Genomic DNA, 27,885 nt, shown 5'->3' on the forward strand with positions numbered 1-27,885 from the left:
CTCTCTCTCTCTCTCTCTCTCTCTCTCTCTCTCTCTCTCTCTCTCTCTCTCTTCCCTTCTTCTACCTGTCTTACATTTTTTTCTCTTATTTTTCTGATTCTATGTCTCTGTTTCTCTCTCCTACCTCTATTTCTCTCTCCATCTCCTTTCCTCTCTATTTCTGTTTCTGTCTTTCTCTGCCCCTGTCCCTGCCTCTGTCTCTCTTTCTAGTTCTCTGACTTTTGATCAGAATGATAGTAAATAGTGCCATTAGACCTTGGTGAAATGCCATTATAGCCCATGAACTTTTCAAAAGTTAAAAAATTGAAAATGTATTTTCTTATTAAATGCATCCTGCAATAGTTCCTAGGTGATTGAAGTTTTATTTTCTTCAAGGAAAGTTCAAAATGGAATATAAAAAAAAATATATGTGCTTTCTGGTGTCATGGCTCTATGGAAATAAAATCTTGGGGAAAAATAGTTAACACAATCTGTGTACCGCGAAGGATGGAAATAAAAACTTGATTCTGAGAACCCAAAGATGCCGACATTTTTTTTTGTCAGCTGTTAAATGTTAGTGGGGTTAGGAGGTCACCAAGCTGCATTCTCTTATATTCCCTTCAATTTCTACCAACACTGATTTCCTTCAACCTTCTGAGAGCAGTTCCCAATTATACTTTCTCTGAACCATTCAGCCTACATATGGGAGTTAGAAGCATAACTTTAAAACTATTTCTTGGCTCTGTTTCCTGCCTGTTGAGTAGTTTACAAGGTAAATAACTCTCAATAAAGTCATAAAATAAGCATGTCACACTATTTCATCAATTTCAAGGAAATACACAAGAGGAATTCTCCACCAAAGACCTAGCCTGGTCTTTTCTCATAGCCCATTCTTGACTCTGGGTTCTTCAAGACTCTATCAGTGAAGTAGTTCAAAAAGTCCAAGTCTGACTATGTCATTCCTCTGCTCAAGAAGCTTCAACAGCTCCCCATTATCTTTAAAGATAAAATATGCTCTTCTCTACCTGACACTGAGAAACCCTTTGATATCCAGCCCTGTTTTTTTTTTCTTACTGATCAGTTCTTTTCTCCCTTACATACTTTTGGTCCTAACTTAATTTGTCCACTTACTCACTTTTACTGGATGATATATTCTGCCTCCTAACTGGCTGTTCTCAAACCCTGAAAGACTTTCCTTGTTCACCTTTGCCTTGTGGAAGTCCTTGTATAAGTGGAAATTTTATATCCTTTAGACTTCCCAGAATTCTTCCCTCTTCTCCAAATTCCCTTTTCCTTTGTGTTTACCTGTGTCTTTTACATTATTGTATTAAAGTTTTGAGGAACATCTCTCTTGCCCTCTCTTCCACATGAGTGGCTTGGGTGAGCACTCTGTGTTTTTCCCTAGCTCTCTAGTTAAATATTAATACCTCTTTGTAAATATTGTACTTTGGAGATATTGAATATTAATTTTAAAATCTATATCCCAGTATCATTTAAGGCTCAGTCCAAGTGTCATTTCCTAAAAGATTTGCAACATTATATAGATTTTTAGTGATATCTCAGGTTTCTTGACCCCCCCAATCACTATATAATATTTTGCATATATTTTGCATTTATTATTAAAGTAAACATTGTATTGACCTAGAAGAATGTAAGCTCCCTGAAGACAGGGACTGTTTCTTTTGTTGTCTTTTGTAACACCAGCATTTCATATAGTGCCTTACACATGGTAGATACTTAATACTTTTAGAATTGAGTTTAATTGAATGGAAGTATAGCCTCTGCCAAATTCTCCCAGACTCCATTCCCTTCATTTCAGCAAACACTAATTAGATTCTTATTAGGGCCAAAGCACTGTATTGTTACCCAGGAGACAAGGTTAACAATGAAACCACCCTCAAAGCGCTTACATCCTATTTTTTAAAAAAAACCCTTATCTTCTGTCTTAGAATCAATACACTGTATTGGTTCTAAAGTGGAAGAGAGATAATGGCTAAGCAATGGGAGTTAAGTGACTTGTTTAGAATCATACAGCTAGGAAATGTGTGAGGTCAGATTGAAACCCAGGAACTCCTGTCTCTGGTCCTGGCTTTCAATCCACTGAGCCACCCAGCTGCTCCCAGTTTATATTCTCTTTTGACCTCAAAGAGTTTGCATTCTATTAAAGTAGAATGACTTTGAATATGACCCAGGGATGTATGATATATCTGTCATTAAAAATTCAAGATGGTTAAATTGTGAAAAGCTCATTGCCAGAAATTTGATGAAAGTTTTTTTGGGGGGTGGGGGTGGGGGTGGAGGGAGCAATGCACAAACACTAAGACAAAGAGAAACTACAATCTGTACCAGTGGAGGGAGCAGCCACACTGAAGAAATCATGGACGATTCTAGGGCATATAGGACATGTTTGGCATATTTAAAAACACACTTGCAGATTGTTGACTATCCAATGGTTGAGGCATATTGTCGGGATTATCAATATGAATGATAATGTCATGGATGATTGATAATGGGCTTCTGGCTTCTGTCCTCAAAGCAGCACTGAGGAAACCACCAACTGTCATTCTTCTGCGACCAACAGACATATTATGACACATTTCTCATTCTAAGGGCTTAGTTTGGCATCATAGTGGGTGTTCTTTAAAGGCAGGCTCCAGGCTTTGGGGGAAAAATTGGAGAAGTTACCTTTCTTCTCCTTTTCGTAAGAACATCCACTAAAAACCCACAGACTGAGCTAGAAAAAGGATTTAACTGGATAGTATGTTCATTAACACTATTGCCAAAGAGATTAGCAATCAGCAAGCATTTGTTATGTCTATTATGTGCCAGGTACCATGCTAAGCACTGGAGATACTTGGAAAGGCAAATGACAGCCTCTGTTTTCAAGGTGCTCATAATCTGGGGCGGGGGGGAGGGTAGGAAATATGGTTAGCTATCACTTCCTAGCTGGGATACCCTGGGCAAGTCACTTAACCCCAATCTCCTAGCTCGTTGCTACTCTTCTGATGTGGAACTGATACTCAGAAACAATTTTAAGAAGGATGGTAAGAAGAGTTTTTTTAAGTGTTAACTATGTATCAAAAGAAAAAAAAAGGAATAGTTCCTGCCCTCAAGGAGTTTCCATAACAGAGTCAAAAACCTATGTCTTCCCTTAAGAAGCTTTACCCCCTTTCAGAAATATTATGGGCACATCATTGGTATGAGAGACAGCATTGCAGAAGGATGTCACCGAACTAATCTGAGTAGATTTCACATCTGTCTGTTCTCTTTGGGGTTGATTTCCTAGGCTTGCCCTGCTATGAAGTTCCTTAGAACTCATCTGGTCCAATACACTCATTTTGCAGATAGTAAAAGCAGGGAGAACTAGGTCACTTGCCTAAGGGTGCACAGCTAGCTATTGTGAACAGACTGGGGATTTGAACTCAAGTCCTTTTATCCTAAATCCAACATTCTCTCCAGCGTGGGATTCACATCCACGTCTCTCCTAAGTTCCAATTCAGTAGGCACTGATCAGGCTAAACAATACCATCGGAACTCAGCAGTTCCCAAAGTATGAAATTTCTAGCCCCCAAATAACATGGGGAAAAACGCTTTGCAGACCTTGAGTTATTATCATTCTCAGAGCCTTATTTCCTATGCAGGAGTCATGGTGGAGAGAATGCTGACCTTCCAGAGAAGACTCACCTGAACGGTTAGGAGTCTTCTCACCTTGACTAGCTTCTAATGATGAAATCTTGGTCTTTATCCCAGTGGCCATAACTAGAGTCTATACAATGTACCCTGCCTCCAGGCAGCCAGGGATATCCAGCAAACAAAGCAAGCCGAGTTTGTTACCAGAATTCCTAGGTAGCTCTGGGAAATGGGGCAGAGATGTTAGGAGAGTTCTTTCCCGAGCCTAAAATTAATGCTTAGTTTATTTGTAATTAATTGTATGTTCTTGCTCGACAGAACATAATAGAACTACAAAACAATCACTTAGAAAGGGAAACAACTGTCAATTATCACACTAATGAATCAAGTCTAGCAAAGGTGATGGTGGTAAGGCTCTGGGGAGGGAGGGAGGCATGCGATGGCCAGCCTTGTATGCATAGAAAGCAGGTCCTCCAGCATTTCGAGCCTGGGCTGAGGCTCTGAAGGGACATTTGCTGGCCAGGAGTTCTCAAGAAGCGAACAATGGTCTCAGGTCCAGGTCATTATTTCAGATCGATGCGGGACTGTGTATAGATTGACCAATGGTGAGCCTCATGGTTGGGGTACTAGTAGGGTGTGATATGTTTCCAGTGATGACTTAGAAGCAAGAAGCAAAGCAGAGTGGATTGAGAACTAGGCTTAAAGTCAGGAAGATCTGAGTTCATATCCCAACATGGATACTTAATAGGAAGGCTTAGCATCTTTCCCTTATTATTTCATTGTTCCTTAATTTTTTTCTAAGGGCCAGTTGATGGGAAAGAAATTGAAAGAAAGAAATGGGAAAGAAAGTCAACAAGCCTTAGTAAGCACCCACTGTGGGGGCAGCTCAATGGATAAAAACCCAGGCCTAGAGATGGGAGGTCCTGGGTTCAGGTATGGCCTCAGACATTTCCTAGCTTTGTGATCCTGGACAAGGCACTTAACCCCTATCGCCTAGCCATTACTGCTCTTCTGCATTAGAACTAATACATAGTATTGATTCCAAGATGGAAATTAAGAGTTTTTATTAAATATATATTCATAAAGGGTTTTTATTTAATATATATATATGTGCATATATATATTTATATATTTAGTTAGTTAATTGCCCTTCTGCTTTGGAACAATACTTAGTATTGATTCTAAAAGGGAAAGTAAGAGTTTTCATTTTTTTAAAAATGTTTTTTATTGTCCTTCCACCTTGGAACAATACTTAGTATCGATTCTAAGAAGCAAGGTAAGAGTTAAAAAATATATATTTTTAAAGAATGATACTAAAATATTAGTTCCAATGTAGAAGAGCAGTAAGGGTTGGGTGTTGGGGGTTAAATGACTTGCCCAGGGTCATACAACCAGAAAGTGTCTTAGGCCAGACTTGAATCCAGACCTGGCTCTCCATCCATTGAGCGACCTAGCTGCCTGCCCCCTTAGTATTGATTCTAAGACACAAAGTAAGGATTTTTAAAGCATTTTTTATATACCAACCACTATACTAAAACCTGGGGTTAAAAAGAAAGATAAAAAGGAAAAAATAAAGAAACTTTTGTTACTTTCCAGAAGATTGCAGACTAAGAGAAAGAATGCATTTTCTATGTGGAAGAGTCTCAGAGAAAAGGGATGGAAAGTCTTCTCCTTTTTGATAGCATCACAATATCAAAACATAATTTTAGAGCTGGAAGGAACTTCCAGATCATCCATCCAATCTCTTTTTCCAGATGAGAAGCCCGAGTCTCAGAGGTGAAAGGACATTTGGTCTGAACCACTGAGCAGGACCGAATCTGTCATGTAGGAGAATGTCAGCTACTGGCAGGGTCTCTATTGACACTACTCTTAAGAAAGAAATCATTTTATCCCAACTTGATTTGCAGGAAAGAAGAAGCCTCTAGGATATCCAGATTTCCTGATTCACACACCAGTGCCCTTCTTTCTGTCCATAATAATAAAGCCACATCTCTATATACTTGCTTTCTATTTTGGAATTCAGTTGTATGGCAGAGTGGATAGAAGCTGCTTCAAATGCATCCTGAGACTCTTCCTGGTTATTGTAATAGTTAAAATTGGGTATAGAACACAGGCTGTGGGCTGTTATGATTTTTCCCTTAGTAGGCTCAGAAAGCTTCTCAGGGTTAAAGGGAGCATTTTTAGTTATCTTTACTGCTGCTCTCCCTGACTGCTTTCCCCAGTGTTCCACCTCCCACTTAAGCTAATGCTAGAAGCAGTGGGGACTCAGAAAAAGGAAGGAGAAACTTCTGGGAGTAAGATAAGGCTAAACTTTGTTAATTTAACCCAATAATTAACACCTTCTAATAACAAAAAGGCTGAGCTGAACTTATTAACTCCCTCCAATACTCCAGAATTCTGGGTTTCGAGGTAGTAGATTGTGGGGGCAGGGTAGCCTCCCCAGGAGGCAGGGAGACGGGAGGGGGTGAAAGCATCCCCAAGGTGAAAGCCTGAAGGGAGCTTATCAGACAGCAGCAAGCACTCAACTGTTCAGTTGAAGGGGAGAGAAAAAAATGATTCAGAATTACCCTTCTGCACAGAAAAAAGTAGGTGTTTCCAATTGGCTTTATAGTATCAGACCAACAGCTGTAGCTTGTGGCTAGTCTGCCCTTTTTGTCTATTTCAAAACTGCTCTACCAACTTAGAACCTGAACTCCAGAATTAGCTACTAAAGACCTGACTTAAGAATAGAAAAAAGTGAAGAAAATGGAAGAAGATTGAGGGTACTTGTCAAACCTTTGTGGTCTGCCAAATGTAATAATTAAAATTGGGTGGCCAAATGTAATAATTAAAAATTTGGTTTGACAAAAATAAAAACGGCTTAAAAAAAGAATTGTTGTGGTCGCCTTTTATAAAAGTTAAAATTAAACTGTGAGTCAGTAGGCTGTTAGTAGTTTTATTTACGGCAAGGTAGAGATATTAAAGTGGGAAATATAGGAAGGAGGTAGAAAATGTCACCTACCTAAAAATACTCTAAGTCCTAATCCTAGTGCCTCCATACTGTGAATGTGAATCTTAATTCAAATCTCACCAGAATCCAAAGTTCAGATCAGGAAGCCAAAGAGCCAAAAACACTGAAAAACTGCTGAGAACCTTCAGTGCATATGAGGCCAAGACCACCAAGAATCCCACCAGAGCTCATGCTCCCTAGTCTAAAGGCCACCAAGAATGAAGAGCTCAAGAATCGGAGCCCAAGAATGCACCAAGCATGAAGAAGAGTCCAAGAATCAAGAGAGCAAATCTCTCTCAGGCTCCCTTTTATATACTGTTTTCTCCACCTATCAGCTCTCCTCGTCACATCTCAGGAATCAATCACAGCCTTTCAATTTGCCTAGCACTGCCAGGGGTTGGGGTTTGGGGGTTGGGGTTGGGGGTAGTGTTTATGGCCCATTAGGATGTGAACTTTCTTTGTTAGTGATTTACTAAGTTTAAAGTAGGGATATTTTAAGTTCTTAATTGATTAACTTAAAATAGATGAAGGGAATAAAACATTTCCTTTCACAATCCCCCCTGTGATTCTATTGGGAGATGAGCATGTTGAAACCTCCCAGATTTACATGGCTAGTCTCTCCAGTAGATCATTTCAAATATCCAGCTTATACCTCTAAAGATCTTCCAGCTAAAGGTGCATACAATACTGCACTTTAAGAGGGAAATAAAAGAGGAAGAAAGCAAAACCAATGATTGGCAGGTGCATTGACAAGAAAAAGCCAATTAGAGGGCATAAGAGTTTACATTCAAAATAAATGTGTTTAACCCCTTTCAGTTTGATTCATTGCATCCCAAAGTTCATTCTGGATCTTTTGATACAGTGTATGGTTTCCACAGGCTTCATTATGGCGCCTTCTTTAAAAGGTTCACATTCTTGATATGGGGAGTTAGCAAGCTTCCTTTCCTGAAATTTCTCTCAAAAATTTAATCTGAAAAATCAAATACTAAATAGCCCAAACCTGCACATTTTAATCAAATATTTGTTCATTTTGTTTGCATAGTCATTGTGACCAATTTCGTACAAGAGAAGAGATGAAGAAATACACCTCCTGCCCTGGACAAAGTTATGGTTACATTTGCTCTTAGAAACAGTCTATGTATAAGTTAATTTTGACAAGCTGCTTTTTAAAAAAATTTCTCTCTGCTTCAAGAAGGTAGAAAGAGGGGGATGTATCTGGAAAGAACTATGATGTAAAAATAAAAGACGTCAATATAACTTAAAAAATAACTTTTTCAAAAACAATAACTCCCCCATACACCTGATGGTTTTTCATATTTAAATGCCTCTCTTGGTTTCTGTTCCAAGCTTTTGTTTAACAGAAGGTTGAATTTTATGAATTCATTTCAATTCAACAAATGCTTATTAAGTGTCTCTTATTAAAGTCCTAGATATCATTTCAGGTGCTGGAATATTAAGACACCAGTGAAATAGTTCCTTCTTCCCTCAATCAGCTCCTTATCTATCTCTGTCCTTTACTATAATACTAAACTTTTGCTCTGTTCTGTAGCCAGTCCTATTATTACATGTTCCTAAAACTCCTTCCAATAATAAACCTACTTGATGGAGCTCAAAGCCCAACCATTACTGAATTTCACTTCTGTAGCTGTAAATTCTCAGGCTATACTATTAATTTTATCTTCATGCAAGTAAGCAAAATATTAAAATATTTGTAACCATTTGATGATTTTTAATCAATTCACAATTTAATTTTTGGTTACCCAGTCTTAACTAATTTGAAGAGGAAAGGAAAAACACAACTTTTTGCAACAAAACCAAACCAATTTACAGTAGGAAGAAAGAACAAATGCATGGATAGACTTATATGTGATGAAAAATTTCCTTGCAATTATTTTTTCATAAATATTTCAGGAAAAAAGAAGCCAAAAGTCTGTGAGAGGATAATGTTATGTTCAAATATGGTTCTATCCCAACTAAATGGTCTGTGCTATCAAATTATAGTTTGTGTGATTGAAGTCTAACCTAAGTGAAGGCCATATGATGGAGATAAGGAGATGGCCATAAGAGACCTTTTTGGAGATGTTGGTAGGGTGGGAAAAAGAACAAGGGTATATAACTCCCAGGCTGTAAATGTGGGTGATTAGAATTGTGGTACCCTCAACAGAAATAGGCAAATTAGGAGAAAATTAGGTTTGAGGGAAAAGATGATAAGTTCATTTTGGACATAATGAATTTGAGACTCCTCTCTTTGAACATCCGGGGAGAGGTCCAATAGGCAGTTGTAGATATAGACCTAATCCTCAAAAGAGACACTAGGACTAGGTGTATGGATCTGAGAGTCAACTTCATGGAGAACTGAACCCACAAGAGCTGTTGATAAGACCATCAAGTGAGAAAATGTAAAGAACACAGAAAAGTAGAACATATAAACCCCCCACATAAACCTATAAGGAAACATTGATAAAGGGATTTATTAGACTGGTTCCAGAGGCTGAGGTAGAGAGGAAAAATAATTCAAGTTACTTTAAATCATAACTTAAGCTTTGTGTGGTATATTTAATTTCACTCCCTAGCAATTTAGACAAATGGATTATCTTCTAAGTGCAAACAACATTCTTTGACTCAGGAATATTGTTGCATGGCTGGGTTTCCACATTACAAAAATTTTTAATGTTACAATTATATGGAAAAGTCTGCAAATTATTGTGATAAGAAATTATTATATCAACTGATTTTGGTTCTGGGAACGAGGGAAGCAAGGAAGCAAGAGAGGGAAGAAGGAAGGAAAGGAGGAAGGGACAAAGGGAGGAAGAGAGAGAGAGGGTGAGGAAGTGGAGAGGGAAGAAGAAAGGGAGGATAGGAGGAAGAAAGGGAGGAAGGAGACCCAAGGAAGGAGGAAGGAAGAAAAGAAGGAAGGAAGGAAGGAAGGAAAGAAGGAAAAGAATACTTCTTCTAATACTTAAAAGAGAAATCTGCATGGAGAAGAAGGTTAGAGCTCTTATCTTCTCCCTTTGAAGCTAGCATCTCCAAAGAGAACCTTTCTCCACAAACTTCTTGCCAGGAGATGTATGACAGTGTTTAACGCTCCCAATGAAGTGTCGCCCTTGACCCAAATTATGCTCGGTGAGTTTGCAGTAATTATCTCTGCTCAAGAGAGTTTGTGCATTGGTGTTGAAACCCTTTGATAGCTCAGATAATGCAGCTTTTTGTGTACTCACACTATTTTCCCAAGTTGTCTACATCAGTGTCATGTTCAAATGAGGCAGAATAGTTTAAAAGGCTTTGCTTTAACACTGGCTTTATTTAGCTTGAATAAACATTTGCAGTCATTCTCATTTAAAACCTGGGTGAAGGCAGGCAGCTACCCAACCCAAGTTTCTTGCTAAGGATCTCTACAAAGAGACCTCCCAGAAGAGAACAGTTCAGAAAGATGATTTATCACAGATAGAGGGATTTTTTTTAATTATCCTTTGGGTAGAGGAGAAAAAATTCATTATCTCCAAATCAAAAGGGAGCAAAAGGCTTGCAATGGTGTCAGAAATGTGAGCTGCCTTTAATCTGATGGTTAACTGCAGGCCTGGCATGATTTTATGGACATTCAAGTTCATACAAGGCTAGAGAAATTTAAGGGATGGAAACTTCACATTAAAAAAAAAGTTATAGAATTTTGAAGATAAAAAAGAAACCCAGAGAATCAGACTTAAGTTCTGCTAGTAGCTCTGATTCTCAGTGGGGTATTTGGAATTTGTACTATAAATTCACAATATCCAACAATGCGACAAAGTGTCTTCATCATCACTTACTGAAGCAGATTCTGGAGGGAAATGGTAGAAACTCTTGCAATATATTTTTGTAAGTTACCCAGGTTTAGTACTGAATGAATACCTTTCTATCTACCAACAACAATGTATTAAGTACCCACAATTGGACAGGCACTGGGTTGTCAGTAAATCAGCCAACAATTGGTAAACGCCTACTGTGTGTCAGGTATTATGCCAAGGATACAAGGTAAAGCAATAACAACTCCTACCCTCAAGTCTGATGGAAGAGACAATTTGCAAATAAATGTGTCCATATGTGATTTAATGGAAGTTTATCTTAGAGGGATGATACTGAATTTGGGGGAGGAAATACCCCTTGCTGAAGGCAGGATTTGAGCTGAGTCTTGAAGGAAGCCAAGGAAGTTGAAAGGAGAAAGAGCATTCCATGCCTCGTGGATATCCCAAACATGAGAAGTAGATAGCTGTGACTCTCTATTATTCATGAACTACCAGAAGATGAATCATTGAAATCCCACATCTCATTGCTATTCCCTGATCCCAGGTAAGGAAAGTCCCTCTGCCAGTGCAGATCAGTTTTCTCTACATCTTACAGTCTTGAAGAGTTTGCCTAGTCGGGGAACGAGAGGTGAGGTGACTTGGGCAGAGTCAAACAGCCTATTAGGTATCAGAGGGGGAACTAGAGCCAGCTCTCTATTCACTATGGCAGGTCACCTCTATAGGTCAAATTATTGGTGTTGTTCGGTCTTGTCCAACTCTTCATGACCCCACAGACCAAACAAAGCACTCCAATGCTGTCCATGGGGGTTTCTTGGTAAAGATATTGGAGTGGTTTACCTTTTCTTTCTCCAGTGGATTAAGACAAACAAAGGCTAGTAATATCTGAAGCTGGCTTTGAAAACTTAGATCTTCCTGACTCCAGGACCAGGGCTCTATTCTCTAAGCCCCTTGTCAGCCTCCTAAATACACTTGAATATTCAACAAATCAACTATACTGAAATTGGAAGATCATGTTAGACCAAACTAATAATCAACCAAAAGTTAACATCAATCTAGCAGAAAAACAAACAAACATCTTTTTCATGGAGGCTATCATATCAAATATATATTGTCTTTAAACTGTGGAATGAAAACCTTTGCATGTTTCTCTACCTCTTATATACTAACTTATGCTATAGATGAGATATTAGCCACTGTTATCTTTATTATCATTACCATCATGATCATCATCAATTCCTATCTTATCTGCTCCTAGAAATGATTTCAGAGAATGAAAAATGAATTTTGATGATGATATTTGCATTATTGTACAAAAGGGAGCCATTTTTATCCATCTGAATGAGAGCCCATTGAACATTAAATATAAAAGAATACTAGCAGGTCAGTGACATTTCCAGAGTCATATCTCTTTGGACTCCACTGAACAAGATGAGAATGAGAAAATGATAATAGTAATAATTGATCAATATACATTGGTAAGGATCTATTGTGTATCAGGCATTGTGTGAAGTGTTTTAAGAATATTATCTCATTTGATAGTTGTGATCCTCTATATTGGAGCTAGTTCTCACTCCACTGAAACCAGAGACATACCTGCTAATGCATGAGTTTTTACTCTAAGACGTGACAAACTTCATTTTCCCAGGCATCCTCAGGAATCCCTATTGTTGTAGGAATTCACCCTGAATACCCTTTGAACCTTGAAAAAAATCAGAAGGGGCAACCAAGGGAGAGTCTAAATTAAACTACTTTTAACTTGTCCTTGTATATATGACCTTTCCCCAACTCACCTAGAAAGCCCATTGTTCCCAGCAATGCCTATTGTCATGAAAATGACATTGTACTGGGAGAAATCCTATCTGGGCAAAGTCAACCTCTAAAATAAGTGTTATAATAAATATGCAGAAATGTCACTCTTTACATTAGCCCAAAGGTTTTGTATAGCTTAAGGATATGTGCGGTAAGCTCACGATAAAAATAGAAGCTTGACAGTGGGGATGTATGTGTGTGTCAAAATAATATTACTCTTTCTGGGAAGATGGCAGAAAAACTGACACTCTATCCACCAGCATGATTTTTATAGATCTACCTCTTTGCCAGATGTCACCTTTTATAAAATGCTTTCTAAAAACATGACAGTAGAGAGCAAGAGTGTGTTTACTGCTTGATAAACTTTAGTAATAAAGTTGGGACGGCCTGAAAATTAGTGCCTGGGAGGCTCTTCATTAAGCACTTAGAAAAACAGAATAAGCGAAAATGCTAACTATTAAATTCTCAATGTATGGCGACAACATCCCTGGCAGCAAATCCCTGCTCCAAGTGATTCTGTCTGTCGTATGGTAATATTTGCCCATCCCTCTCATTGCCAGCCAAACAACTGTATTATTTGAAAGAGTATGATTTGCTCTGCCACAGTTTCAGCCTAGATCTGAATCTTATGATTTTCCTAAACCCAAACGAAGGCCACCTAACTTTCTCTCATGGCTCATAACCACATATATTTCTCTCATAAATAGAAATAACTGAGATCCTATATCATTCTGAATTTTACAAAGCACCGTGCGTAAATTATCTTATTTGTGGGGTTATCCTACAAAGTGTATTTGTTATAATTAAGAGACTACGAAGGCACCAAGGAGACAAAAACAAGAGTCCTTGTTCTCAAGGAGCTTATATTCTTTGCGGGAAAATAACATGTACACACAAAAGTGTGTGTATATGTACCATATACATATATACACATATAATGTGTATTGCATATTTATATACTATATAGAAATACATACACATTAAATATAAATATATAATATATAGTATGTTATATGTATATGGTACATTATGGTACATATCATATAAAAGGCATATTATATAAACATATATTTATTATATATGTAATATATAAATACCCTATATAAACATATGTTCTATATGTAATATAAAAACTGTTTATTTTATATGTAATATAAACATTTATTTATGTGTAATATGCATATTACACATAAGATATAAATGCAATGTAAAATGCACATGTAATATTAAATTAAAATATATATAAATATTACATATAAAATATGTTTTATATTATATATAGAACACATATGCTATATATAATAATGTAAAAGAAAAGTTACATATAAAATAAATAGATATTTGATATTCATATTTTACATATAAATGAATATATGTTTATAGGTGATATTTTACATGTTCACACATATTATATACATATAAACATATTTGTTTTCTATAGTATAGATGTGTGCATGTGTCTTATATAGGTTTGTGCATGTACCATATGCACAAACATGTATAAATGTACAAACATAATATATACACATATGTGTCTAGATGAGATCTACCTACATACTAGTGCCCCCTTCTTCAAATTACTTTGTTTCTACATATATATGCAAATATGTTTATATCCACATATACATGTATAGGCATTCACATTTAATTATATATGTGTATATATTAATATATATAAATACATGCATATGTATGTATATTGTATATGTGTGTATATAATTTTAAAAGGAAGGCACTAGTCATTAGAGAGATTATACTGCGTGTCCCAGAGGAGAACGTGCTGACCATTTTTCTGAAAAGAATGCAAAACATATGCAAAATAAATTTCCTCCTAATGATTCCATTAACATGCATTGAGTATCTTTATTATTAATGGACTCTGAAGCCTGAAATCCGATGATAGCAAATGGCTTGAAGTTGAACAGCAGGCAGACACCCCTTTTCTGTGTACTCACTTCTAGCCGGCCATATGCTGCCGAGGGGGTGGCTTAAGTCATGTCAGTGGAGAGAGACACGGCTCGCACTGAATGGGGTCTGGTCATGGCAAGAGCAAGCCACGGGGCAGACTCACGCCCAGCGGTGGCTGCACTCCGCGAGGATCTTCTCCATGTCAAGAGACCTAGAGGAAGGCACCCAGAATATCGGGTCTACGTCAGGCGGTGGATTTCCAGGAGAACCTGGACCAGTGTGGGTGGGCTGGGGTGTCCATTTCTGAAAGGAGTCCCCACATCTGTGAGACAGAGCACTTGTCAAAGTCAGGCTCAAGAAGAAATTTCAATAGATTTTTAAAAAAAATGATGGGGGAAAAAATGGGTAAAAAAAAATCCGTCACCGTCCTACATTTACATTTAAACCTTATTTTCCTTAAGAATGCACAATAGACATTATAATAAAAGGGGATCTAAGGAGGTCTTTTAAAACTGATTTCCATAGAAGACCCGCGCATGATACATTAGCTTCGTCCAAGGTATCATTCCCTTGGGACCTAACACAGATAATCTCTGTTCTTGACAAATGGGGTGGTTTGTAAAAAAAAATATATATATATATATATATATATTTTTTTTTTTAATTGAGATCATTGCATGGCTGGATATTATTATGAGAATTGCACTGCTATTAGAATTTCTCTATCACTAATACACAGATTATTTCCCTAAATTACCCACAAGGCAGCAATCATTCTCCGTTAGTCACAAAGTCAACAAAATATACAATCTTATTAGTCTGGGAAAAATGACAGCAAATAAAGCCACTCTGAAAAATAAGAAGTTTTATGAGAATATAATCAATTTCACATTTCTTTGTAGGATTTTTAAAAATTTCATTTTATTGGTGACTTGGGCATGGTAGTGTATGCCTATAATCTTGGAGACTAGGGCAGACTGAAGCTAGTGGATCACTTAATAGTTAAAAATAGCTAATGTTTGTATGGTGTTTACTATATGTCAGGCACTCAGCAAAATATTTTATAATGATTATCTCATTTATTCCTCAAAACAACCTTGCAAGGTAGGTCCTATTATTATCCTCATTTTGCAGATGAGGAAACTGAAGCAAATGAGGTTAAGTGAATTGCCCCGTCTCATAGCTAGTGAAAGAGGACAAATTTGAACCCAGGTCTTCCTGACTCTAAGCCCAGTGTTCCATCCACTGCAAGACCTATTGTTGTTGTTGGTTTTCAGTCCTAACTCTTTGTGATCCCATTTGGTGTTTTCTTGGCAAAGATACTAGTGTTTTGCTATTTCCTATTCCAGTTCATTTTCCAGATGAGGAAACTGCTGCAAACAGGGAGAAGTGACTTGTCCAGGGTCATATAGCTAGTAGTCAGTCTGAGGCAAGATTTGAACTCAGGTCTTCCAGACTCTAGGCACAGTGCTCTATCTCCATGTCATCTACTTGTCCCACTGCACCACCCAACTGCTTCCTAGGGTTTATACTGCTGGAAAACAGGTTTACTAATGTGGGTCCATTAGATTATGAGTCCTTTCAGAGCTGGGTCTGTTTTTGTATTTCTTTATATCTTCATATTTTAAAACAATGCTTGGCACATAGTAGGTATTTAATAAAATTCTTTTGAGTGACTGGCTGATATGTTGTTAAGGAAGCTTTGACTTGCTTCAATAGCTTTGGAAACTTATTTGTAAATGTAGAAGAGAAATGACAAAGCTATTCATCATCTCTGACCTAGACCTCCCAGTATTCAATAAACATCCTACAGAAGTAAAAACCAGAAAGCATATACCAAAAATATCCAAGGCATCATTTTGTGTTACCAAAGAACTGGAGACAAAGTTGATGCCCATTATTTGGGAAATGTCTTAATACAAATGAATATCATTTCACAATAACAAATAATGAATAGGAGGAATTCAGATAAAAATGGAAATTTTTATGTAGACAGGGAAAAAAGCCCTGATTATGAAGGTAGATGACATGGGTTCAAATATTGGTGGTTTCTATATTGTGATTTTGAACATTTATTTATCCTCCTTGGGCTAAGAAAAGCATCAAATTAAATTTTCCTAAACTGTCAAAATTAAAAAGTCCACCAAAGGATAAAATGCAAGTAGAATCCTAGGATTCTGATGAGTCAGAATCCAACGTTCAAAACACACAGATACATGGTGGTTAAAATCCAATACTAAAATGATAAGAAAAAAAAATCATTCTAAGTTCCCAGAAGAAAAGTTCAGAAATCTCTTACCAAGGAACATCAATTAGGATTTTTTTGAAAAGATTGCATGCAGTGTGATATAACACTTTTAAAATGATGAAACATGGGTTGTAAATTTATAATTATCTACTTGGAAAAATTGCATGGTCTACTAAGATGGAATATGGATATTTGGAAAGTAAGCAAGTAAACCTGGAGAAGTTAACAGGGAAAAACATCCACTTCAAGGATGTCTTTAAACATCAAACTTGCTAGCCAAAAAAAATAGGTTTTTAAAAAACAATCAAGATAAATCATCTGCTAACAAAATGTGAGAACCCTCAGAGCATCAGATTCACTAAATCACTAATGTATTCAGACAGGTGTCTCAGAATGCAGAATAGGGAAGAAAAAAAATGATGGAGGAGGTTGAGAATTAATCCCAAAGTGAAGTTCTTTCTTTTATTTTTTAACAAATGAGGTGACTAAGTTAAACTGATCTTTCTAGACATTAATATGACAGAAGAATTTTATTTAGAATGGTTCTATTAAGTTTAAATTAATAATAAAAATGATAATGTGTACTTCTAATGAAATGACTGAAGAAAAAGATGCTAATCTGTAATGCTAAATGTAAATGGACTAAACTTCCCAATAAAACCAAAAGATTCACAGAATGAATTAAAAAGCAGATTCCAACAATAACAATCCTAAAGGAGAAGCAATACAAAAAGATATAAACAGAATTAAGATAAAGGATAATAAAAAAGCTTACCATATTACCAAGATAACATGAGATGATATTTATAAAGCACATTGAAACTATAAAGCACTAAAGGAATTCTAGCCATAACAAGTGATTTTTGATTAATGATAGATTAATAATAAAGCTAAACTCAAGCCAGAGAGTATTAAAAATGACAAGGATATGTCATTTTAAGTGGTATAAAATAAGAGCACCTTGATCTTAAATATACATAAACGTAGAAATAATGCAGTAAGATGAATGAAGAAAAAAATTCCAATCTCTTGAAAAAGAAATAGATTTCAAAAATTGAAAATAATAGTGAGATTTTAATGTGCCATTTTCAGTATTTGACCAAATGAAAAAAAGATAAATAAGGAAGAAATAATTATAGCCTCATATAGTGTTAAAAATATCTTATAAATGTATGGAAAAAACAGTGATAAAAGAAAATATAATATATAATTACAAGTCAGCTTAAACTCTTTATTAACCCTCAGGAATCATGTTTCATGATTATTAAGTCTCCCAGGTGAACCCACAAATGCCTAGTCCAATCATGAATCTTAATTACCCACAGCTCGAGGCTGGCTCTATGGGAAATGGATAAGACTTGTTCTATTGAATCCCCTTGGGCAGAAGTATGAATATTGGGGGTGAGGAGAAAGGAAGGTGCAACAAAGGAAATTAAATAAGACTCATAGCTGAAAGAAACTTCTAATTATCTATCTAATCCAACCCCTTTATTTTACAAATGAGGAAACCAAAGTTCAAGAAAATCAATTTACTTGTCCAAAGTCACCCAGGTAGTAAGTTGGAAATCCAGGATTCACACTGACAACTTTGGTCTGCCAATCCAGTATTTCCTCCATTACACCAGCCTACCAGTTTAATGTCAGGAGAAACTTCCTAATACTTAGAACTTCCTCTGGAGATGATGGGGAACCAATTTTTTGAGGTCTTTAAGCAGAAATAGAGGAGAATTCTTAGTTGGACTATGAGCTCTCTGAGATCCTTCAGAGGTTATGATTCATTTGCTGAGAACAAGAAAAAAATCATAAAGTCCTGGGATTTATTAATTGTATTAACAATGATATTTAAGCATTGTTGTCCCCAGTCCCAGAAGATGAAGCACGTATGCTCCAAGTAACATTGTACTGGACTGAGATAGGAAAGTGAAATCTTGTTTTTAATGAAATATAACAGGACATCAGTGTTGTTAGGAGGTGAAAGAATTAAAAGATAATTATAAAATCCAAAGATTAAGCATGCTATTTAGAGCAGAGATTTATGTCACCATTACATATTACAGATGAAAAAAAGAGGAAAGAAAAAGTCTTACTTTCACAACATTGATATTATGATGCTCCAAAATTACAATGTCAAGTCCTGTGATTCTTTTATAGAAAATGATATACTAACAGCCCACTAACACTTTGAAAAGAAAGAAGAAATTGCTCGACCACGATGTCCCCTAAATAACCCAGATTGTGTTTCTGTTTGTTTATCTATACTGTGGGGAAAAAAGGGCACATTTTAGAAGAATTCCCAAACACCAAGAATGCAGACACATCCATGAGGTTCCCTAGATTCCAACATCTCAGTTCTTAAATGATTGCTGAAGGCAAGAACTATTGCAGTGGGACCAGTTCCAGCACACTGGCTCTAGGAGGAGGGGTAAAGCAGGTCCTTCCCTATATACTGCCAATTCCATATCCTCCCCCTGCTGCCATTACTGCCAATGGCTCCTCTTCTGAGATTCACTTTATTAAGAGAAATCATACAGTCCAGGAAGCTGGTGGCATAGTGGATAGAGCACTGGGTCTGGATTCAGTAAGATCTGAATTCAAATTCAGCCTCAGATCCTCACTAACTTTGAGGTCATAGGTAATCGATTAATGTAACCTATTATTGCCTCAGTTTCCTTAACTGAAAAATGGAGATAATACCATCCATCTCCCAGGATTGTTATGAGAATCAAATGAAGTGAAAAGTATAAAGATCTTAGCACAGTGATTGACAAAAAATATCCCTTAATATTGAGTCACAAGTTCTACAACGTTTTAATGCTTAACAATATTAGTTAATAAAGCATCTATGAATTTATTTAATTTAAAGTTTTTAAAGGATATTTTATAGACTAAAGATAAGAGACCTACTCCCCCAAAAGAATATATTTACTTTGAAGTAACTGACAGAATGTTGGACTTGGATTCAGGAAGATTACTTCTGACACTTAGTGTGTGTGCCCCTGCCTAAGACATTTAATCACTCTGGACCTCAGTTTCCTCATCTGTAACATCAGAGATTTGGACTACATGGCCTAAAGTTTTCAAAGCACTGATGTGGACAGTTCCCATTGATTTTATGTTTGTACACACAAACAGAATATTGAAGAATGAGAAACATTTTCTACTTTGTCTCTGCTCTAAATATGGAAAAAATATGAAGGCGTGCTGCATTTTCTTTTTACAATTAGGTTTTATTACATTATGTGTAAAGTGCCCAGAGGCCTTTAGGAGGCAAAGATACCCCTAAATTAAATTATTATTATTAAACCCCTTAAGCCTCAGTTTGAGTTTAGATTGTCACCAGAAACTTTTGATAAATTAAGTAATATTCAGTGCATGCGTTGGGCATAGTTTAATAAAATATATTTAATATAGCTACAGTATTCCTACATGGTACAACAATATTCTAACCACATTTCCCCTGAGTCAAAGTGTTTCTTTCACATAACTGATGAGTTGTGTTGAGCGATGGGCTAGCATCTGGCAAAGAACATCTTCGAAGTTTCAGGGTTTTGTCTTAGCTTAATATTTACTTGATTCTGTCATTTTGAAATGAAAATCCTTTCCTTGGCCTCAGAGGATTTTCTAAACTCCCCAAATGAGGATCACATTAAGGAATGTCCCAAAGACTGGGAGTTATTCTAATAACCATCTTCTGGGTCAAATTAATTCTAGCATCTGCCTAATGGTCAGAAGACTAAAAGATAATGGTTCACTACATAATTTCTATGTTATATGTCATCTGAGTTTATAAGGATTTCCTTCATTATATACATGTTACCTATAAAGAAATGCCTAATGGTCTTTGCTTTGTGGACTGAGAGCTAAAAGGGACATTAGAGGTGATTTAATCTAATCTCCTTATTTACTTAGTCATTAAAATATTTCAGTATATTCACAAATGGAAATGAGCCACTGCCATAGGGAGGAATAGATTGAAAATAAAATGGAGCATCTTCAGAATACTTGATTTGAAGAGGAGAAGTAGAGCACCTGTTTAACAAACCAAAAAGCAATTTATCCCATGATTTTTCTCGATATAGTTATTTGGCGTAATATGAAGAGGCAGTATGGTAGAATGGATCGGATTTTGGGTCTGTTAGGATAAGAATTTATTTAGGTTATTCTGTCTAGTTAGAAGCAAGAGTTTCAGCTAAACCAGTTTGGTCTGTAAAACTTTATCATTTATTATACCATTTTAATATACTAGATTTAGGTTAACCCATTACAGTTGTCCTAGACCTAATAAAAGTAATATAGTTTTAATTTATCTTATTACGAGTCAGAAGACCTGGATTCAAACTGTGGAAAATTCATGATAAGTTAGGAAATAATTTTCCCGCCTTATCCACAATCAAGAAAAGGCTGAAATAGTCTGTTTCTAAAGTCATGCTAAAACAGTCCAATAAAATTTGTTTTTGCCTTTTTTTACATCCCAGTTATTTCACCTTAACGAGGCCTATTGTTCTGACCATTTGATTAACTTTCCAATGTGTAGCACTCATAATTTTAATCAATAATTAAAATGAGGCCATTTCTCTGAGTATACAACCATTTATTAAGAGGGGCATGAAATCTTTTAATAAAGAATAGGTCAGTAATGTGCCTCCATTTATGCAGAAAGACCTGAAATAGGAAGTCAACAGAGTCTTTTATAAAAAGGGACATCTTTCTGATTGACTTGATGGTATCTCATTTGGACATCTTTTGATAGTCTTGATTGATGGATATTTTAATGAGAGGATAGGCTTAAATCTCAACTCTTTCCCCATGACTTCATCTAGAGCTTCACCAGAGCTGGCCTAAGCCAGAGCACTTAAGAAATGGTATTTTGTTTATAGAAGAAACAAAGAGCAAAGATTCCTAACTCATCCAGATATATGCTGGGACCTCACTCATTTACCTGCTTGAAGACTGGCTGACCTTCTGATACTTGAGTCTAGAGGAATGGATGGATTCACATAGAAATATTGGTAATAAATAATATAATCCAAAATAAAATTTCCTCAAATGTATTAAAGAAAAAAATTAAATGCTATGGTTTCTACATTGTACCATATTGTACATATGTCTTGTTCCACTCATTTCACTGTATATCACATCAGACAAATCTTCCTATATTTCTCTGAATTTACATCATAAAAACTTAACAATTCATTTATCTACCATAATTTTAGTCATTTATCAGTCAATGAGCACTGACTTCATGTCAAGGCAAGAAGAACTTATTAGGCACCTATGATATTCCAGGATGTTGACAATTGAGTGTCATTAAGACTCTAAATTTGGGCAGTTTGGGCAGTTTCAACTAAGAAATATCGTCTATGAATAGGGATTAGACCTGTCATATCACTGACTGATTTAAGGAACTTCTCTAAGAACAAGTAGGCAATGATTTTGCAATGATTTGCTCAAAATCATATACCTGTATGTGTCAGAGGCAGACCTTGTACCTAGGTCCTAGGTCATTTCTGTAGCCATCATTCCAGACTGTATCTCATCATTAAAGGTCATATATTTTGGCTTAGAGTTCCAGAAATTGAGTATGTATACCACGTGGATCATCAAGAAAAGCCTCATATATATATTTTCTTCAACTGAACATTTTGTGTCAGTAAAAGACAAACATGGAAACATTAGATAATTATAGCTGAACAAATCCTTGTACATGAATGTAAAGTGTTTATATATATGTATTTATTTAATGTAAAGTAATATATGTATATATATACAATAGCATATATATTCCTTCTTTATATCCATACATATATATGTATGAGTGTATATACACACACTTATCCATAGAGATGGCAACTATGACTTCAGAGGTACTAGGGAAGAATTACATTAAATAATGCATATCAAAAAAGCCAAGTCACAAGAAAAATAGACATAACTAAATAAATTGCAGTGCATGAAGAAGAAATCATAACTATCAGGAATAGAGAGAAGCGTAGGAAGATTTAGATAAACTGATCAAAATGAAATAAGTAAAGGACCAGAAAAATAACATAAGTAATGACTAAAATGATGCAAATAGAAAGAAAAATAATAGAACAATTGAGATCACTACAAAATTATAATATCCTTTTATAATTATATAATATGACTATAATTTATGATAATAAAAACCAAGGTTGCCCTCAATGAAGAGTTATATGGAGGCACTGTTCTTTATGCTTGCGTAGAAGTGAAGGATTATGGTTGCATATAATAACAGATTTTTTCAATATGTTGGTTAATTTAGTTTTTACTCTTTGTTATAAGGGATTATTTCTGGAAGGGTAGGAGAAAGGGTGCCATGGAACACATGGATCATATAAAAATAATAAAATGAAAAATAAACATAATGAATGGTGTAAAAATCAATGCAATGATCCCTTTTGACTGCAGAAGCTTGATGATGAAATATACCTCCTTTTACTCTGTAGAGATGGTAGTCTGTAGATGTTCAATAATGTACACTGTCAGATAAAGTCAGTATGTGAATTTGTTCCTTTTAACTATCTTTCTCTGTGTGTGTCTGCAGGCTTTTTAAGAGGGGTTCTATCCAAATGGAAGATTATTAGGAAGTAATACATTTAGAAAGTAAACATTAGAAAGAAAAAACAATTTAATAAACAAAACAAACAAATATCTCCAAAAAGCAACCTAGGGCCAACGTGTGTGAAACTGGTATTATTATTATCATTATCAGCATTATTATTATCATGTGCCATTCTCTGGGACAATATACACATCCTGGTCATGGTTGGGAATATCATTACCCAGAATCAGCAATAAAAGAGAACAGTAGCTTTAATTTCAAATTATAAGATAACGCATTGATTAATAACCATGGCATGATTAGTCGATTCAAGATCTTAATGCACAATGGAAGAATCCATCCATTATCTGTTCAATGTGATTTTCTCAGCCAAGCAACATTAAAAACAACCCCAGAAAATTACTGTCCCTCAGTAAAGGCTTTGGAATTTCATATGCATTTAATTAGGTAACTGCCAGTCCAAGGACAAGAACATGACAAATAGTTGTTCTTTTCAAATTAGAAGAATAGATTGCTCAATGAGCAATATTGATGTTTTCTTGCACCTAGTTATACAAGAGGTTACCGCCTTCCTTCTTTAATTTCCCTAACCTTTTAAACATTTAATGAACCTTTGTTATCTTTAGTTGTGTATTCTGGCCATTTGCTTTCCAAAGCAGCCAGAGATGTAGCATGCCTATTTTGAGAAAACACCTTCCCCTAGCCAGAGGGCCCCAGACATCATCACTGGCCACTGGAGGATTTTAACAAGGCCATCTTTATGAGTGCACAGAAAAACAAACAGTTAGTATTGATTACTTTGCAATGCTGCTATTAATCATAATCGTCCTACACATTAACCTATAATCATCATCTTTAACACTATAGCTCAAAGTTTGGCTCTGCCTTCAGGATTCTTAGGTTTTGAATGAACTAAACTCATAATATCACCCAAAGTACACACGTGTTCACCCATTTATTCATTCAGCAAGCTGGGCACCATGTTAGGATGCAGGGATATAAAGACTTAAACATGAGAGTTCTTGCCTACCTTTAAGAAGTCTAACCTATATTGAGGAAAATTGTACATATATAAGTGTAATATATGTCTCACTATGCAGATATTAAATTAATATTTTTATTTATTATTATATATTATAATATTTAATGATAAAAGTAACTAAACATTGATGTATACATATGTGTATATATTGTATATACTAATGTTATATATCTAAATATATGCATATGTATACATGTGTATTTAGTGTGTAATAGACACATGTGTTATTATATAATATATTGTATGTAAATATAGGCAGCCAAATGACCTTGTGATAAGAGTGCTGAATCTGGAATCAGGAAGACCTGAGTTCAAATCCTCAACTCAGACACTTACTACCTGGGCAAATCAGTTAATCTCTGCTTTAATACACTGGAGAAGGAAAAGGCAAATCACTCCAATATCTTTGCCAAGAAAATGCATAGACAGTATGGTACAAAAAGTCAGACCCAAGTATATATAACATATATGTCTATATACATGCATATACATGTATGCATATGTAATACAAAACAATTATTTTATGAAAGGCAGGGCACTAGTAATTGGAGGGATCAGGAAAGATTAAGAGGTTGTGTGGGATAATATCTTTGTGTGAAGAAAGCATGGAATCTTAGGGCTGAGAAACGATTTCATCCTTCTCTCTGACTCTAGATAAGACAACATCTAAATAATTACAGAAAGTGGATGATGAAGTTCACAAATACATATTCATTTTATTTTCTTGTCACTTCAATTTCTCCCACAGTCCTTTTCATTTTAAAAAATAGTCTATTACCATATGCTTTGTAGCTGCCAATGAAGAACTGAGAATAAATGAAATGTGGAATATGCTGGAGAGTAATTCTGTCTGTCTTCTAGTGAGTGAGCGATAAGGGATATTGCTCAATGCCCATAATCTTTTTAATGATGGATTATAAAAACACATAGTATTCAGGATAGAGAAAAGTCTAAACAAGGGGCAATAACAATCACCTTGAGAGACAAGGAGTGGTTTAATCTTAGAATGAGAAAAAAGTATCCAAGAATCTACTGATATGTCTGGCAGTTTAATTAGGGCTGTGATGGTGGACCTACAGCACAAGTGCCAAAGATGGCATGATAGATCTCTCTATGGGCACATGCATCGTCACCCACCAGAGTTAGTTACTAGAAAGGGAGAGGGACTTGGGTGGAGCTGCTCCCCTCCTCCTCTCTACCATGCTTCCCAGGGTAGGTTATGAATAAAGAGCCAAACTCATGACCCATCTAAAACAATCTGGTCAGTACAATTTGTTTCAGGTAAGCAGTTAGGTGGCACAGTAGATAGAATAGAGTGTGAAATTAGGAAGACTCATCTTCCTGAGTTCAAATTCAGCCTCAGATACTAATTGTGTGACCCTGGGAAAATTTCTTAACCCTGCTTGCCTTAGTTTCTTTGTCTATAAAAATATCAGGAGAAAGAAATGGGAAACTGCTCTGATATCTTTGTGAAGAACCCCCCCCACAAAAAAAGTCAGATACAACTTTAAAATGACTAAACGACACAATCCTTGGGTCTGGGGTAGCATAAGCTTGTGTCTAGGGCTTGGATAAAATTATTCTTATCTTGACTCAGGCCTAATTGTCACCTTTTTGATCTATTAGTCCACTAAAGCCCTCCCGGCCATTATATGCCCCTGACATCCTTATACTTGATAGTAAATAATGTTTCAATCACTTAAAAGGTTGGTCCCATACTATCATTCAAGAGCAGAGCAAAGGTGAGGGATTAGGGGAAACCTCTTAGTCTTCTTCTCATTAAGGTTGCAAATATTAAGGAGACAAGTAAAAGATAATGAAGTTAAGGAACCCAAAAACTGGTCTAGAGGACCCACATGGAGCATGGAGTACTGGAGAGAGCACTGGCCTTGAAGCCAAGAAGATCTGATTTCAAAGATTTATGGGTACTTCATAGCAAAAAATCACTGAATCTTCCTCTTTCTCAAGTTCTTTATCTACAAAATGAAGATGATAATAATAATAATACTTTCATCTCTTGTCTCATAGGGTTGTTATGAGGCTCAAATAAATGAGGTAACAAATCTCAAAGAACTATTATATGAATGAGCTATCATTTGTTCACTAATAAGAGATGGTCTCCCCCCGCCCCCACATACACACCCACCTATGGAGACCTAAGACACCTTTCACATAAAGGATTTAGAAACATTTAAAGGGATTTTTTTCACATATTAATGCTAGAAGGAATAGAGAGGAAGAGACAGAATGTAAACTCCATAAGGTCAAGGATTGTCTTATTTGTGTCTCTGTGCCCCCTCCCCCCAAACACTTAGCACAATACCTGGAACATGATAAAAGCTTGTTGATAAAATTTCTTACTTTTATTTATTTATTTATTTATTTATTTATTTATTTATTTATTTTTAAAACCCTTAACTTCTGTGTATTGGCTCCTAGGTGGAAGAGCTGTAAGGGTAGGCAATGGGGGTCAAGTGACTTGCCCAGGGTCACACAGCTGGGAAGTGCCTGAGGCTGGATTTGAACCTAGGACCTCCTGTCTCTAGGCCTGGCTTTCAATCCACTGAGCTACCCAGCTGCCCCATCTTACTTTTTGAAAATATTTATTTTTTGACTGTTTGTCAGTTGTTCTTTTGAGGTGATTTTTGTAGGAACTCCTAGGATGGAAAACTCTTTCTGATAATGCACATTAGCTTGACTATAATTTATAGTCTTAGCAAGTTGTCTGGGGACTGAAAAGTGAAGTCATTTTGCCCAGGGTCATACAGTCAGTGCCTGGAGACAAGACTTGAATCTTGTTCTTCTTAACTCAAAGGTCCGTGCAGCTGGTTTCCCTTTGCTTATCTTATCTCATTTGCTAGATTGTAAGTTCTGTGAAGGAAAGGATTGCTTTTGGATCCCCAGAATATAACACAGAACCTGGCACAGAGTAAATACTTAATAAATGCTTGCTGACGACTTAAATGAAGAACATTCATGCTCTTTAATTTTTTAAACCCTTCCTAGGTCCACATTTTAAATAATGATACTTAGGGGAAAAAAGGGTTAAAGGGACATAATATTTCTTGAATTAGATCAATCAATCAACAAGCTGGGGAGCAGGGAAAAAGGGGAAAAAAAAAAAATCCTTCCCCCTCTGTCCATGGTGCTGAGAATTCCTCCTATGCTTCACAAACAATGGAGACTCGCAGGTTTCCCAGGGATTCCGAGCACATCGCTCAGACTGACAGAGCAAACATTCCAGACAATTGCCTCCCCCAGGGTCAAGCTCGCGCAGCTCGATCAGGACTCCAACGGGTCATAAAGCCTTCATAGATCTCCCTGCAGTGGGTGGTGATGTCTCCCCCAGGGCAGCTCATCATTTTCTGCTACAGCCAAGCACTTGTCATGATAGACAAACACCCCGTCAGTCTCAGGCACTCATCTAATCGAGGCTTTCGAGGACAAGGGAGAGAGGGAAGTCCGCGAGAGATTCGCCACGCCCGGCTGTCCAGAGGGGACTGTGCTGGGCTACATGTAGCACCCTCCGAGCTGCATTTTAAAGCAAAGCCTCAGAACTGGCTGTCTGCTTCCTCAGCCACGACTGCAGATAGAATAACAACAGTTCACGTACTAATAACGTTGCTTTGTGATCACGATTTCAAAGCACACCCAGGATCATTAGATCATAGACTGGGGCTTGATATAAGACAGCAGTTTTCAGAATGTGGTCTGTGGAGCCCAGAGGGTCCCCAGGACTCTTTCGGAGCCTGGGAGGCCATAATTATTTTCATAATAATACTAAGACACTTTCAATTCTAAAATGGTAACTATGGATAAATAGCCCACATACACAAAAGCTCATGGGAGAGTGGAATTTCAGTGATTTTTAGGAGTGTAAAAGGGGTTCCGAGATCAAAATGTTTGAGAACTGATGAG

The 27,885-nt window shown here is 36.4% G+C and overlaps 1 protein-coding gene across 1 annotated transcript in view; it reads right to left on the reverse strand.

The window, feature by feature from the left end:
• Nucleotides 1-27,885, reverse strand: part of FHIT (fragile histidine triad diadenosine triphosphatase) — a 951,800-nt gene that overhangs the window by 675,341 nt on the left and 248,574 nt on the right. The gene's annotated exons all lie outside the window — the stretch shown is intronic.

Source organism: Gracilinanus agilis, chromosome 1, assembly GCF_016433145.1.
Source record: "Gracilinanus agilis isolate LMUSP501 chromosome 1, AgileGrace, whole genome shotgun sequence".
NCBI lineage: Eukaryota > Metazoa > Chordata > Mammalia > Didelphimorphia > Didelphidae > Gracilinanus > Gracilinanus agilis.